Source organism: Caloenas nicobarica, chromosome 1 (assembly GCF_036013445.1).
Source record: "Caloenas nicobarica isolate bCalNic1 chromosome 1, bCalNic1.hap1, whole genome shotgun sequence".
Lineage (NCBI taxonomy): Eukaryota > Metazoa > Chordata > Aves > Columbiformes > Columbidae > Caloenas > Caloenas nicobarica.
The window spans coordinates 200,694,578-200,708,210 of NC_088245.1; positions in this window are offsets into that span (position 1 = coordinate 200,694,578).

Below are 13,633 nucleotides of genomic sequence, written 5' to 3' on the forward strand. Positions count from 1 at the left end.
GGCTTAATCAACGCCACCTCCAATAATGTGATGCCAGAACCACTTATGAAAAGCACAAAGTCATGAATTACGAAGCTCTAACGAATCAGGGCTGCTTCTTGCTTCCCAGGGTGTTGAGCCATTGGGGAGCAGCAAGGCCGTGCTTTCAGGCTTTTCCCAGTGGAAAATTTAAGGAAAGTACGTTGTTACTTAAGGAAGTTATTTTTAAAAGTCCAGTAAAGCAAGAGACACCTTGCAAAATGTGGGGAATTTCCTGCCCTTTGCAGGGAAAGCAATGAGACTTTAAGGCTGCGGCACATCTCACGCTATATCCTTTAGCAATCCACCCCCTCCTCCAAAACCAGTTCTCGCTTTGCTGAGAAAATCCGGAAATATCATTTTCCCATTAATCGGCTGGTTGGACTGAACAGCAGACCCATTTCTAAGAAGTTTAGCAGTGGGTTTTTTTGTTTCTAATTAACAAAAACCCTCCAGCCAACCAACCAACAAAAAATAAGCTGAATCACATTCAATTTGACTAGAAAGCAGAATAGAAAGATGCAGTGTGCCACGGCGGTGGGGAGCAAAGCCGAAAGTGCTGACATGCACCTGACATGCACTCCTTGGTCTCACCAGCCTCTAAAAGACATCCTGCAGATTTAACTTGTCAGACATGTTCGTCAAATAGCCTGGTACCAAAGGAATCCAGAAGAAATAGATATCATGAGCCTGTTAAGAAACTCTGTTTTAGCATAGTTTCAGTAGCATTCATTGCTTGCTATAGCATTCTTACACCAGTGGGCTGCAGTTCAGCAGATCAAGTTATTGTGTAGCACCTATGTGACATTTAAGGAGCCATTCCCCCGTTTCTTCTCCATTCTGTTTTCTCCGGGTGTTTTCCCACACACTTCCATTTTTTGTCCAAAAAATTTTCCTTGCACCTAAACAACAATAGAAAATAAAGTTATGCTATGCTTCAAGATGTTTAAATGGTAGAGACAGTACAAGATAGGATAAAGAAAAAGTGTGCCTTTCTTCTTAGTATTTAAATGCAATTTAAAAAGGAGACACCTGAAACAAATTATTGTAACCTTATTCTCAGCACATCTCTACCTACTCCTGCACTACCCCATGTGCTAAATTCCTCTTGCCACTAGTATTACTAGCCAGAGATTAAATAGCTAGAGTGAAAGAACTGGTTTGGGCAGGGAGTGACGCGTAGCAACAACTAACAAACACATAAATTCTCAGTTTCGAGTTGTGTGGACTCAAATACAGGATTAAAAAAAAAATAGTGAAACTTCAGGTCTTTTGCAGCAAAAACTCCTACTGACTTCAGTGAGGATTTTCTCTGATTAAAGTGTTGACTCAACAAGCATATGCTTAAATCCCACTGAAATCTAGAGCATTTAAATGCTTTGATGAATCAGGAGTAAGGAAATGAGTAAGGACTTCAGGACTGGCTCAGGAGGATCAGGACAGGAAGGTCTTAACTATGGAATTAACTTCTTTAATGTTGTGCCATCTACCTATCAGAGTTTTATAATTCAACATTTCCAGTTTTAAGCAATTTACAACAATAAAAGTTAAGCTGGGACTTTCAGTTTAAACGCGGACCTCATTATCCACTGATGTCATTCACAATGGCCTGAAGTAGAAATTCAGGCACAGTACTCTCTTAAACACAAACATTTAACTTTTTTTTTTTTTTTTTGAAGTTAAGGATTTTGTGGTCTCATAGAAAATATTCAGAGGATGGAAAATATATTTTTCTGCAGCAGAATGAAGTCTTGTAAGTACATATTATTAAGCAATAGTAGTCTCTCACTTTTGACCAGACTAATTTTCAGCATTGTTTGTTTTTCACATATTTGCTTATATGTGATTTTGAAGAGTTTAACAGTCCTGAATAAACTGTGGGCCTTAAGTGCTGAGCAAACAAACTAGCCTTTCCATGGTAAACAAAAATCAAATTACAGAGGACCAGCCCTGTTGTACCTTTGCAAAGTGCATCAGTCTTTAAGGCAAAGGTCAGCTGGTGAGGGAGCAGCAGCAGGTTCCAGTGGGGAACCTGAAGAGCAGCTCCTCCCTCCCTCCTGCAGAGATCTTCAGCATCGCTGAGGGATAGTTAAGCCATATGAATTAGCCAAATGGAGGAGGAAAGGTATAATTATCAGTATACATCTGTGAAATAAATTAGTCTTTTCAGTATTAAAATGCTGTAGGAAAAGCCTGATGGAGAGTAAATTAAAGTCCAGATCCTGCATCTTGTCTGTAATGAGGACTAGACCCCTCCAGGACAGAAAGCTCTGTACGCTATGGTGAAACTCAGATCCCACTAAAGATTTATGGAGTATCCATGTCCAATTCTAGGCCCTTGCACTGATAAAGGACTTCAGGTTCAGGTCTGCGAGAGAGACAGAAACCAATTAGAAGCCAATTAAAAATATCTCTAAATTAGCAAATAGGAAAGAGTGTGGCATATCCGAATTCCCCCTTTTTCTCCCCTTCCACCCCAAGTGTTGTCCTTCAGTAAACCAAGGCTGCAAGGCAGGAGTCCTTGTCTGCTCCAGAGCTGGGCTCTGGATTCTCAGGTAAAGACAGGGATCAATGCCTCTGCTTGCAGAGGACTGCCACAGGTTTTATTTTAAAACACAACCAAAGCGCTCATGATGGCCACCTTCATACCATGCAACTAGAGCCCAGGAAGAGGGCAATTGGGATTTTAGCCTCTTTTGGCATGAGAAAGTCCAAGCTCACAACTTTTACATCTAAAGTGCCTCAACTACTAGGGTTGGTGTCATGTCCCCTGAGTTAACCCAACAGTGTTCCAGCAAGCTTATTTCTGGATCACGGTGTTAGGACCCTGTAGAGACTCAGAATCTACTTTTTCCCAGTGACGTGGCTTCCTGCACTCAGAGCCTGCTCTGCTGTGACCTTGGATCAGACAGCTGGGAGAAGAGCTGGATGAGACAGAGCTGCAAGGCACCTCGATGGGAGCCTCGTCCTCTTGGCTTGGGAGCTGTGCTTCAGCCCCAGCTGTTGACCCTGCTCCTTGCTGGGGCAGTGTGGCAAACATGTCTGTGCCCGGCCATGGCCTCCACCGATCCTGAGCCTGACCTCAGACTCAGCCTGTCCCATCCCTGCAGGCTGACCTGGTGATCTGGACTCGTGGCTGAATGTGATCGCTGTCACCAGACCCGTTTTGCTGTTCTGGCTGGGGTGCTGTGGGACGGGACTGTGTCAGGGAGGCCACTGCCCTACCGCCTGGCTGTCACCCTCAGCTCCCAGCTCACCCCATCTTATAGAGCAGCCCCCCACTTGCTGCTGCCTGACACACCGTGTGTGGTAGAAAGACAGTTGTGTTTATACTGGGTTTGTCCATCTTGCCTGTTTCAGTTTAATCAACTTGGTGTATCTGAGTGACTGTTTCATTAACAACCTCTGCTTCTGAAGGACATGTGATATATGGCTTTATATGTGCGCTACAGCCTATTATGAGGTTTTGTTCAAAAAGTGATTCCAAAACAGATAATTTACAATTTGGATATTAAAAAGTATTTGGAGATTTGTAGTAAAGAAAGTATGTGAGGTTAAACACTAAAAGTGAGTTTGGGCATCAAAACAACAACTACTGCAGAGCCTAAATTTTCTTTGGTCCTCGAAAAAGAAACATGAGCTGTCTGGAGATGCACAGTAAGAATTAGAGCGAGTCCCAGGAAACTCAACACAGCATGTGTGACACCATCCAGGCCTATCTGAGAGGGAAACAAAGAGGATTTGTGCACTTAAGTCTCATCTCGCTGTTACAATTTACTATTTCCCTGGAGATTCACTGCCTTAAATCTCTACTTTGAAGGCTGGTATCTAAACACCCTGTCTCTAAATCAGATATAGGTTGCTGTTTCTTTTAAATCCAGGAGAGAAAGGTTACTGAGCTGCTGTTCCTCTCTCCAAGCAATATCTGTGTTGTTCATATACACTAGTAGTGACTGAGAAGCCCAGTTTCAATTTCACCCTGCACTTTGAGAGTTCAGCAATATACTCCCTTTCTTCTCAGACTGCAATACAAAACCACACAGCTTACGTAATACATGCTTCTCATACACAGTTTACATACAAAAGCTTACAAGGCATCTGGGTAATTGTATATCAGAAACTGTTTCTCTGTTGTAGAAAATAAAGTTTTACTATAGTAGTTGGAGAACATAAACATGAATTTGTTTCTATAACTTCTTGGCTAGGGCCTTTAGGAGAAAGGGACAACTCTGGGGTCCATTCAAGGGCCAAGGACTGTTTATTGCTTTAATCCAGTGACTGCCTGCCTAATATGAAATATTGAAGTAATCTTGGATTTAGGCATTGAAATGCTTCAGCAATCCAATTTTAGATGCTTTTTATTGATTCTGACTAAGGGGAGAGGGGGAAAGTGTTTGTTTTCATTATTATTTGTAGACAATTGTGTAGCCATACTGCAAGGTGTTCTGTTAGTGACCCAACACAGAACTAAATTTTGCCTATAGACATGCGTTTGACTTCACTGATTTCTGATGCTCACGCCTCTCGTGCTGAAAACAAATTCCTTTAAAGTGTAACAGTTCCTTTCCCTTCTATGTGCATGAGTACAGCAGCACGAGGCTACAGGATGTGCTGTTTTTCTGTAGACAGTGGTCAAGGTGTTTGTAGGAGTGGCTGAAGTTCTAGATGCTTGAACTTGGTGTTTGCTACCATTTAAGATCCCTCAAGGGACTGGAACATCTTAATGGGGCTGTCAGATATGACACAAGACCTAGAGGAGACCTGTGCTCCTCCAGACTGATGGCTGGGGGTCAGGTGGGCATTTCAAATGGCACTAGACCTGGAGATGAGAGCTGAGACCTGGGCGTGTGTTTCAGCTTCAGAGACTTAATTTTAGGTGTCTACTTGTAGATGTTTACATGTCATCTAAGGTTCCATTATCATCAGGGGAGATCAAGATCTCCATTTAGTTGCGCAGAGAGGCATTTCAGACGCCCAAGGTACCTTTCAGATTGGCCCAGATACCCCTTTTCTGATTTTGTGGAACAGCAGCTGGTGGCTGAGTCTACATAATTATATATCTGCCAGCTCCATAAAGGCGAGACTCTGCTTTGTCTCAGGTGGAACTTGGTGGCCATATGCAGACATCTGAATTGAGTCCCAAGTCAGTACTGTCTTTAGAGTCAACAAATTTATTCAGTTGATGAGATGTCTAGCATAAGGTGAGCTCAAATAATCCTGAACTCCATACTCGAACTCTATTGAGTGTATGGTTGCATGTATACCTAATGTTCATGTTACATGTATACATCTACCCATCAGGCACTTCAAATTAGGGTTCAGGGATGAATTCCAGCTGTGGAGGTGCTGGCTGAGTGGCTGCGAAAGAAGAGCTGTCCCTTCTATTGTACATTTACTTACTATCCCTTTTAGCTCTGTACACCTTATTCTCCACCTATACTCTTGATAAAATATCTAAGACTATTATCCTCCCCACCAGTATTTTGTACATCTCAGTTTAGCCCCACTCCCCCCTACCTATGAGCAAATTACAGCCGTCTCCAGGACCCCAGTTCCAGTGCACATTTCCTCACTCTCTCCCACCAGTTGTGCCCGATTGTCTCCCACCACATTGTACCCAACCTTGGGTTCTTTGTCCCCTCTCCTCCCAGGGATCTGTGCATCCTGTGCTGTAGCATTTGTGTCTCGCTCACGGCTCCCTCACTGTACATACCAAGGCCAGACAGTTGTTGACTTTCATTAAAAATAATGAGCAGAAATATCACCACTATATTTTTCACCATTTTTTCTTCTCTGAAAAGGCTATATACAAAATTATTACTAAATTTAAAAGGATTTACGTATTTTATATTGGACTACTGAATTAGAGATGAGTTATAAGCGTATCACTAATGTATACTCCTTGAGTGCTTATTCTGTTACTCATTCATCTTGAAATTCATTGGCTCTCCTTCTTGAATGGGATTTTATAGGGTTTCCATTTTAGGGTAACCAAATACAAAATTCAGCCAGGACTGAGGGTTTTACAGGGAGTGATACAGCATTTGAGGAGTTTATAAAAGGTTTCAGTGAGGAAAAAGGACAGCTTCATTTCAGAAGGAAACTGAGTGCAGTTTTCCAGCAGGATATATTTACCAAAAATATTGTTAGGGTGACTTTGGAGAAATGTGTCTGTGTTTAAATTATCTATCAACATGCATGGTCTTGCCCACAGTATTGACTTGAACACTGAGATGGATTCACCAGCAACAAATCTCAAGGTAGCCTGATGTGAATGGTTTGAAATGAGGATATTTAGGACCCACAGAGACCTTGATTTCTCTCGTGCAGTGCATGTGAACTGAATGTTTACAAACATGTCTCACGTGTGCAAGCTACCCAGCAACATACTTTGCTTTGAAAAATTTACCCAGTGAAAAATCAGAGTGGTCTCAGCTTTTGTAAAAGTCAAAGGCTACGAAGGGTTAAGCCTAACTGCATTTTTTTTTCTCATCAAGAGGGTGGGGTTAAGGCAAGGGGGGAAGCTATAAACATGTAGAATTTGGAATGCAGTATGGTTGCCTAACAAGACCTCTGTCTTTGACATTAAATTCAGTCTTTTTTCAGGGCTGGCAGGCAAAGCAAATTCTATTGCTCTCTTAAAAGCTGGGTAAGAGGTCATGTGACTTTTGCTTTCATAAAAATAGCTTTTATTGCAAAATCCAGTTTCCTTTGTCTGGTGTTTATACTGTTTAAACAAAGTTTATGAAGCGTTATAAAATAAGGTACCCAAATGTCGTCTTCCATTCAGTCTGACAAGCATCCTTCATTGCATAATCATGAATCTTAACCTAGGCCAGCTGAGAGGCTGGCAATCTAAATCCTGAACCAGCCTGGGAAGGTGGAGAAATTGCTCTGTTTTCAAATTTGCTTACTTAGATGATGAGGTCTTTCCTGAACTGCAATATTTGTTCTTTGACCTTTATAAAATGCCTTATGCTTGGTGTTTGGGAGTTTATTTTAAACTATTTCATCTAAATTCCTGTGCAGATTTTTTCATTCTCTTGTTTTCAATGACATAAGGAAATCTAGTCTATTTTTCTAGAAAGGGGACGAAAAGCTGAGTTCCACTCTGCATTTCTTCTTTTGGGCCATGTAGAACAGAACTTCATTCCCAATGTGACCACAAAGCTTCAACTGCAATTTAAGCAAGTAATTTAGCATTAGACCCACAAAGGACATAGAAGGTAGTGTTGTTGGGCTGAGATACTCATTGGGATCCAGATTCTTAGTTACATGTCTGGGATATCAAAACATGAATAGTTACAGATATCCCCACACAAGCCCCACTCTAAGCAAAAAGATGCCTACACTAGTCGTCAGGAAACAGTATCTGACAAAAGGACAAGTTCCATGTGAATTATGACTACTGAGGCGTGCCCTTGGATTGAGGTCTCCCTGATTTCAGTTGAATACTCTGGCCACTAATTCTACGATCATTTTTATGCTATTCAGCCCAACAAGTATTACACTTGTATGCGAAGAGAGACAGTTTCAATGGCAAGACTGATGGAGATCTGTCCTCTACTGCCCTCTGATCTGGAAGTTATAAAATGTGATACGTGAATACATATTTCCCTTATGGATAAAATTCAGCTTTACCCACACAGAAGAAAGGATAAGGGCAACACAGCCACTGGCTCTCTTATTTTGTGCAGGATTCTCTTGACCATGACAGCTCTGGGGATGCTTACTGAATTGGGCTTGGGAGGTTACGGAAAAAAGTCTATGCTTTGAATCCTGATGCTACGTAGGTGTAGGACAGGTGTTCCACAAAGTCAAGAGTAAGGTCATTGTAATCTTGTCCACAAAAATAAAGGAAATACCAAGAAAAGTTTTTTGGGGGGGGATTTTTTTTTCATTTTATTTGAAATTTTCCAACTGACTGTTTTGCTGTTTTCCTCACAACTATGACTTCCACAGCAGCCAATAGACTATCAGCCGAGACATTTATTTATGAATGTCATGCCACTACCTCCTGTTATAGAAAAAGCAGAGTAAGAGAGGTGTTTCATGCAATTTGACCTGCTCAAAGTGAGATTAAGTTTCTGCCAGAGAGCTGGTGATAATGGGTTCCTCGCTAAGCATCAGGCACTATGACTGTCCTTGTTCACCTCTGCAAATTCAACTCTTGGACAGACAAACTTGTCTAGGGACCTAGGGATAATAAGTACCTGGAAGCAGATTGGCACCCATGTAAACATCTGAAGAAAAAGATTCTTGTTATTCCACTCCAACTAAGAGTCACGCTACAGCAATCTGAACTAATAGATGAGTGAGGGTAGCTTTTCAAGGATATCTGTTTTGGGTGCACTAAGGCAGCACAGCCTGAAGTCAACAAATATAGAGTCAATTTAGGAAATGCTGGTGTTGTCAAAACAAAAACCGTCACCCAGTTTCAACAAAAGCTTGACATTTCTACATTTCCTACAGAAGAAACAGGAAATAGGTTTGACAATAGGTAACCATTTTGGTTTGAGTTCCAGGAATTCAGTGGTTAATTCTCACCTGTTGGTGAATGTGGGGCTGTTTGTCAGTGTCGGAGAAGTCTACAGGGATTCTAGCAGCCCAGAAAACCCCGTGGAGTCTCCCAGGCCAGAGCTGAAAGTCTAAAACTTGGGTTCCACAGCTAATTATGGAGGTCATCAAGTATCCAGGCTTCTTCCTTAGTGCCAGGGTGAAGCCCCTCATTAGAGTTAGAAATTTTATGCTTTGGGAACAACAATATAGAGTCTAGAAATCCAGATTCATCTGCACAATAGATCTGCCTTGAATTCACAGGCCAGGGAAGATCAAGCTTCTGATTAGCCTACCAAGCAGTGGGGTTTTTTTTGTGGCAGGAAACTAGCAGCGTTTTTATTCAGAACTCTGCATGAGTTTTGGTAAAGTTCATTTTGATTCATACAAACTGGGATTATCTAATGAAAGCCTGCTTATCCAAAACCTCCAGTTATAAAACAGAATGAAATAACACATCAGAGAATGTGATTGCTATGTTATCTTTGCAAACTCCTCCTCCTGGATCAGTCAGTGTTTTTCTTCTCTATTTTCTATTCTAAGCTGCTATGCGATTCGCTGTTCAGTGTTAAATACTGATCTTCTGACAGTGATATGCCTCAGAATCCATGTTGAAGGAAGCAATTCCTCTCCCCAGATGCAGGTCCAGGACTGCAAGGAGAGCATGGAGCTCTTGTTCATGGGTATGAAATGCGTGGCCTAAATCTTCTGCATGTCCTCTGGTAGGAAACCAAATCAGAGAGCTCACCACTTTGTCTACAGGTGCCAATAGATAAGAAGATATGTACACTAGTTTGCTTCTGTAATTTATTTAGTAAGAATAAATTTGCACCTGCAAAACAATTGAACAAGAAGGTTGCTGCAGATCCACAGTAAGTACAGCAGGATTGCGTACTTTGCAAGTGCAAAAAATTTTTCTAGAATCTCTCCTTATATTTCCTTCCCTACCAGGTGTTTCCACCTCCTTTCAGTCCTCAGGTCTTATAAAACATGCTGTATAATAAGAACATCAGCAGCAATCCCGTCTTCCCTTTGACTCCATTCTGAAAGAATCAGCATAAAAGAGATGAGCTTACTCTTGCCTTCCAAATGAGTGCGTATGGCTCAGACACTAAAGCAGTATTGTCACGATGAGGAAATGACAAAGCCATGCCAAGATACAGGCCAGAAAAGTCTCACTCATTTGTTATTCTGCACAGTATCACTTGAATAAAATGATATGCAAATACTTTCTTAAAGTATTTCCAAGGGTATATACCTTTTCCTTGGAATAACAAGAAGACAAATTGAGCCACAAACTATGAAAATTGATGGAAACCAATCAGTTCCATCCCTTGCAAAATTGCCTGTATTGTCCTTCTTGTTCAGCTGACATGATGAAGAATGGATAATCTGCTTTCATTCCCTTGCAATGAGTCTGACAGAGAAGTGGCAACATTTTATTTTTTATTTTAATACTTTCTGTATTTCAATGTCTGAATTAAAATTCTTCTTGCTAGAGCTTGGGCTAGTGATTGCTACGGGTTTCAACCTACAAACTCCAAAATCAGAAGTCCTGACAGAAGGATGTGAGGGTTTTTTCTTCTGAAGGATGCATGATTTACAGTTCTCGGTCGGGCTCCCAGGGGGAACGATGTGATCATTGCCATTTTCTCTAAACTTGCAGTTGTCTTCCTAATCACGCTGTAGTTCATCTGAGGAATATTTAGACTGGAGTGGTAAATGTTTGGGTATTAAGGCCCTCTTAGGAAAAAAAAATGGATCAGGGAAGCAACATTTAGAGAAATTATTTATATAACAATAGACCAAGTGATCCTTGCCAAAATACAGACTAGTTGTGCCAGACATCTGCATACAATAAAAGAGTTTGTAATCTGAAGGAGAGGTGTTAAGGACTTCCAAGCCTGTACCCAAGACATAACAAGAAGGGAAAGGATAAGGTGCTCTTAATGAACCCATCACTTCCTTCAGAGTTTACAAAAATCATCTTTTGAAAGCATTCAGAATGGTACACAATCTGATGCTTTATAATTCTATCTAGAAATCTCAATACATTTCAGAAAGAGATGCAAAATTTTTCCAAAAGACTGTTGTAACAGAACTTACTGTGCCTGTCAAGCCTGGAACTGGCTGTAAGTTTTTTGTTTGTTGGTTGGTGTGTTTGTTTTTTTAAAAGGTAAATTTAAGTTAATTCATAAACAAGCTTTGCTACTGTGATTTTGTTTGTTTGGTTGGTTTTGGTTGTATTGGTTTTTGGGTTTGGTTATTGTTGTTTGTTGTTGGTTTTGTTTGTTTGTTTTCTTTTCTTGCTAGCCATTTCTCTTCTTCATTTTAGGTCTCTGAAAATGTTTCACATGCTATTCCCACTACAGTTATTGAGTTCTGCCATTTAGTTCAACAGCAGAAGGACTGGAGTCATACATATTATTCTTATGTGAATATCTCAAGATGCAAGCATATAACTTTTGGTGGATAATTTATTTTTCAAACTTAATATATAATTTTAAAGAACATACTTTTAAAAGTTAGTTTTAGAACACACATTGAGAGTTAATAAGGGAACAGTAGAGTGTTCAATGAATAAACAAAGGGTCTCAGGAAGCAATTTTTTATACTTACGTATTTATACCCTCTTATTTCTCATAACTGATCAGTGATGCCAGATATCCCAGGAACTGTAATTCTGGCAAATCATCTGGCTATAAATTTGGTGAAGTTGGAAGCACCGAAGGTTGTGTTAGATGCGTAAGGTGGCCCCTGCATAGAAGTATTCAGATGTTAGCAGAAAACTTCAAACGCATTGGCATCTAGTTCCCTTAGGAAATTGAAAACATAGTCAGCGTTAACTTATCCTCATTCATTATGCAGCTAGCAAGCAACTTTAAAGGTTGGCAAGCTCTACCTCTTCCCCTCTGGGGAAAAATAAACATAAAATTAAAGTGAGTGCCCTTCCTAGGATCCTGTTTATTTTGAATGTCTTCCTTATTCCAGACTTTTATTTTACCAAAGTCAACATGTTGGCTGTATCCCAGTGAAGCATTGATAGTAAACCTGAGCACTCCTTGCAACATTATCAGCAGAGACAGATTTCTCAAACTCTCATCCTGTCATTGGACAAAAGCCCTGAGCTAGACAATACAACAGCTTGATTTGTGGGAAAGGCGATATTAAGAGGCCCAAATTGGCATTAAATGGAATCAGAATTGTTTGCTCCTTTTCATCTCATTGAACATACAGACTGTTTGGCTGTGTTTATATTGCTGAGTTGATTCAAGCCTTGAGGCTGAATAGGACCGACTAGCCTGTGTCCACACTCCAGAGGGTCAACTCCCTCTACAACTGACATCTCTTAGTGACAGCTGAAGTGGTCCAAAACAGTGTCAAGGAGAGCACTGAGCTGTGTGACAATAAATGTGGATGCCTGAGCTCGTTCCGTGGTCCTCTTTGCTTTAGCAGTATAGATACACCCTAAAGAAAAAATACCCAGTTGCTGTGAAAACTTAAAAACAAGGGACTAGACGAACAGTGACAATGAATCCATTAGATGTGTGAGTCTACAGGGGTACATGGGCTGAGGGCTCCTCCCTAGGATTCTCAGTAATATTTGTGTCTGGAGAAGCAAAGCAGAGACCTACTTCTCGAGATCATGGTCACAGCAATCACGGCTCATGAAGAACTCTGCTGCAGTCGTGCTTACAAGGATCACCTGCCTGCACCCAAGGGCTGGTTACCCCTCCTGCATGTATGCACACATGCATATACATATGGGAGACAAAATTCATGTGCATAAACATAGATAGATAGACATATGAAATAGGACCAGCACTGCTCTCCAGTGCTCTCCAGTGCTTACCAGCTTGTGCTATGGCACTCAGTTTTAAATTGCTGCTAAGAAATCTTCCTGACAATGGAGCCATTGTTCTGGGTATGGTCCTTTCAAGATATTGCCCTGGGCTGCTCTTGGGAAGCTGCTTCGCAGGCTGCCAGGTGTGTGTTTTTGTTGTTTAACACCAAGGGCGGCTTAGGACACGAGGCCATTGAGAGGCCTGCTGAAATACTGGTTAGTCTGGGAGAAGCCAAATCCCACATGAGTCACACTCCTACTGTATCTTCATGCAGTGTGAGGCTGGGACATGGGCACACACCACCCCTCTGTCTCTGCCTAGTTCCTCCCAGCCCAGAAAAACTGAGCTTGCTCCAGAATGGAGCTTGAGGGTAAACTAACACTTAGGCAGCATGGACATTCAGGAGAAAAGACTCAGGCACAAAACTGTAGCAGACACCAACAAGACAGTATAGATGTACTTTTTGGTTACTAAACTTGAAATAACTTTTTTTCCTGTGTGTTAAATCTTCCACCTAGAGCAACTCAAACCTTTATAGCAGAGTTGGTGTGGTTGAATTGGGAAAATTATTTAGGTAACATTGAAAAATCTGCCTTCACATATTGAGTCTAGAGACTAGGAAGGTGTAATATCAAAACTCCTCTCCAGTTTAGTATTTAGCGTGCTACTGCAATATATTGTTTTGCCTTGGCACACTCACAATGTGATGTGATATTGAAAATACAGCAAATTGCCCAATATTGATGGCCAGATTATCTTTGTTGAGGTTAAACCTAGGCAGAGAGACATATGATCTGGCTGCCTGATGGAAGCCATAATCCACATTCAGTACGTCTGAGCCAATATATTTTATTAGACTCTCAAACCGCCTCTATAGCTACACTGGAAACATAAGTAATGCAGGGGATGGGTTTAGACACTGACTTGTTAATGGTCTGTACAGTTTAACTGGTGGCACAGTCCCTGGCATGGTATGGCCTGTGCCAGCTAGGACTTTCCTAGACAATGTTCAAGCCCAGCTCAGGGCCTGGCACAGTCCTCGGACTCTTCCCAAACACAATATGAGCCACCTACTCTATGTGCAAACAGAGTTCAGCTGTGTGGTTGCAAGCTGTAGCATACCACTTGCTTTTGGAGCTAGAGAATCATCTCTGGCCCATTTTATTTACTGATAGAGATATAGTGAAACTGATCTGTGCAGAGTCAGCTTAGCT